Genomic DNA, 3,052 nt, shown 5'->3' with positions numbered 1-3,052 from the left:
GCACCTACATGGGAGACCTGGAAGAAGCTCCTGACTCCGGGCTTTAGATTGGCCCAGCTTCAGCCATTACAGCCATCTGGGGAGTGAACCAGTAGATGGAAGACCTCTCTCTCTGTCTTTCCCTCTCACTGTCTATAACTCCACCTCTCAAATAAATAAATAAAATATTTTTAAAAAAGAATCTTTAATTTTAAAAATCAGTGCAGAGAAATGTGTATCACTGTTGAGTTTTGCTGTTCTCAAATTGTGAGAAAATCAAGTGTTATCAGAATGACAAAGCACAAGTTCACTGCTGTATATCACCAGGAAGCCACCATGTGTCTGTCACATGACCTACCAATAGACTTATCTAACAGAAAAAAAGATTCAAGATACTGCTATGCTTTGGTTAGTTTCCAACACATGATCACTATCCCCATATTTGTCTTCAATTCTTAGTCAAATCAGAATTGATGCACTTTTATAGGTCACACAGAGAGCCTGTTTCAAGGTCTGCCACTCAACAATAAGTCTGTGGTTTTCAAGGTCTCTGAGAGTTCATAGCTAAGTTTTCAAACCTAGGCTTGGGTTAACTAGAGTGGAGGTGAGGATTTTCACTGAAGCATCTTCAGAAAATTATTATGGTCTTTACTCTTCTGCTGCAGCCCCCAGCCAGAAAAATGTCTTTACAGCCCACCAGCCTATTTGCACAAGGTGGAACTGTGGTTGCCTCTGACAGTGACACCTGCATAGCAAGGGGTCCAGTTCCCCTGAGAAACACAGAAACAAATCATAGTCAAACAAGCAAACTTCAGACTGCCTTCAAGGCTGTGAACTGTTTTTATTGATTGGATGCACAGCAAAGTATCTGGTATCCAAAGATCCTGGTGCTTTTAGTACTCCTTCAGGTATCTTTGGTTTGCTGTAAAAGCTACATCTATGCAATTGGAGGAGATGGTGTGGGTGGAGAACTTAATTGGAAAGCCATGGAGAGCTATGGCACTGAGAAGGATGAGTGGACAATGGTGAGCCTTGGCCATCTGCAGGCAATGAGTGCAGACATTGTAGTTCTTGACTGCATTTATGTGATGACACTGAACTTCATGTACTGTTATTTTCTAAGGTCTGATTCATAGGTAGAAATGGCCATGAGACAGACTACTAGAGGTGGTAACATTTTCTGAAGTGAAGAATTGCACATTACTCCCAATTCTGGTAGATGACTCCTCTCTTGCACTATAGAAGGGGGATAGGGCAGAGTGGGAGACCCACTAGTTATGTTCAGTTAAAATCCATGATTTCCTCATGCTCAGTTCAAAGTTTTTGGCATGGAGGGAATTAAAGCTTAGTAAAAGCCACATAGATGGAAAAAATAAGATTTCTTTCCCAAGTATTTGCATGATCCATCCATCTTCTGTCTTCTTTGTCTATCATAAATCCAAGGAAAGGAATGGGTATGGATAAAGTCTCTTTGCCTTATGCAGACAAAAAACTTTGGGAACAGCAAATTCCAAATACCCTGCCATGCTGCTGTGCCACATATTTCCATCTGTGTCATGCAGACACATGCAGGGTGTGCTTTGCCTGACGTTTCTCAATTATGCCACAGAAAATGGCTTTTTCAAGAGTCCCTGCTTCTCTTAAAGAAGACAGAAAGGAATAGTGGTTATCTGTTTTCCTAAATTGTAAGAAATACAAGGACAAATGATGGGCTCTGGGGTTCATCCTTCTGGAATGCCAAGAAACTTTTGTGTTATCATATTGAGTATTCCTGAAACAAATGGAAAATAGTTTAATTTTTTTAAGATAATCTGGCCTGCACCAAAAGGATATCCAAACCAAGGCCATTCCAGCCTTGCATCCTTTTTCTCAATAGGCAGAGGCGGTGAATGTTTGTTTTCTGGAGCCATTGCCTTGCTCACTAATCTCATCTTAGGAGTTAAACAGAGGAGATCAGGATGGGTGGCTCTGGGAGACCCTGACTTCCCATCAAGGGCAATGTTTCCATAAATGACTACTAAGAAGGATTCTATGGAGGCTTCAAGCACAGGGCTCTGGGGTTGGATATGACCATTGAGATGCTTTCCAAATCTGTTGAGAGTAGAAATGAGCTGCATGGGGCCAGCGCTGTGGCTCACTTGGTTAATCCTCCACCTGTGGCACCGGCATCCCATATGGGTGCCGGGTTCTAGTCCCGGCTGCTCCTCTTCCAGTCCAGCTCTCTGCTGTGGCCTGGGAGGGCAGTGGAGGATGGCCCAAGTGCTTGGGCCCCGCACCCTCATGGGAGACCGGGAGGAAGCACCTGGCTCCTGGCTTCGGATTGGCGCAGCGCTGGCCATAGCGGTCATTTGGAGAGTGAACCAATGGAAGGAAGACCTTTCTCTCTGTCTCTCTGTCTACAACTCTACCTGTCAAATAAATAATAAATAAATAAAAATTAAAAAAAAGAAATGAGCTGCATGGAATATCATATGTCATGTACTCCATGGATAAAATGAATAGATCACTAAATAACCAACAATGTGGGTATATCTCAAAAATACTATATAGAGGAAGGTAGCCAGATATAAAAAAGTGCATACTGTGTGATTCTATTCTTACAAAGCCCAATGGGCAAAATTCATCTTTTGTTCCCTCTGATATGGGGGTAGGGAGGTGGTATTAATTGAGAAGGGGCAACTGTTAGTGATGGAATTCCTCTACCTTGATGGCATATGTATGCACTTAGGATCTGTGTACTCTCTGTAGTTAGAAGAGTTTTAGCTACTGAATTAATCTACCCTATTCATGTGACTTGTATCAAAAGACTGATATCAAATAAAATAGCACCTGTTACTTCACTGTCACATACTTTTATTTTTAAGAGCCTCCCTTCTAAGTTTTTTGTGCGACTCTCACCCTGGTCCTGATGTTCCAGCTGCACTGGTCTTCTTGAACTCAATCATGTGCTTTCCCGCACCACAGGAGTGGAAAATGAAAGATAATGAGAGCAAGCCTGTAAAAAACCAGATCCTGTATCAAGTGTTCTTACGACAACTTAAAGAAAAATAGATAAAAGATAAACATGACTTTC

The 3,052-nt window shown here is 42.0% G+C and overlaps 1 pseudogene; it reads left to right on the top strand.

Annotated features, from left to right (window-relative positions):
• The first annotated feature begins 270 nt into the window (after positions 1-270).
• LOC133758775 (kelch repeat and BTB domain-containing protein 2-like) lies at positions 271-1,163 on the top strand (annotated as a pseudogene).
• Positions 1,164-3,052: the final 1,889 nt, after the last annotated feature.

The sequence above is a fragment of the Lepus europaeus genome, chromosome 4 (assembly GCF_033115175.1).
Source record: "Lepus europaeus isolate LE1 chromosome 4, mLepTim1.pri, whole genome shotgun sequence".
In the NCBI taxonomy this organism is placed as follows: Eukaryota; Metazoa; Chordata; class Mammalia; order Lagomorpha; family Leporidae; genus Lepus; species Lepus europaeus.
The sequence above is the reverse complement of the archived record's forward strand: the minus strand, read 5'-3'. Positions and strand labels throughout refer to the sequence as shown.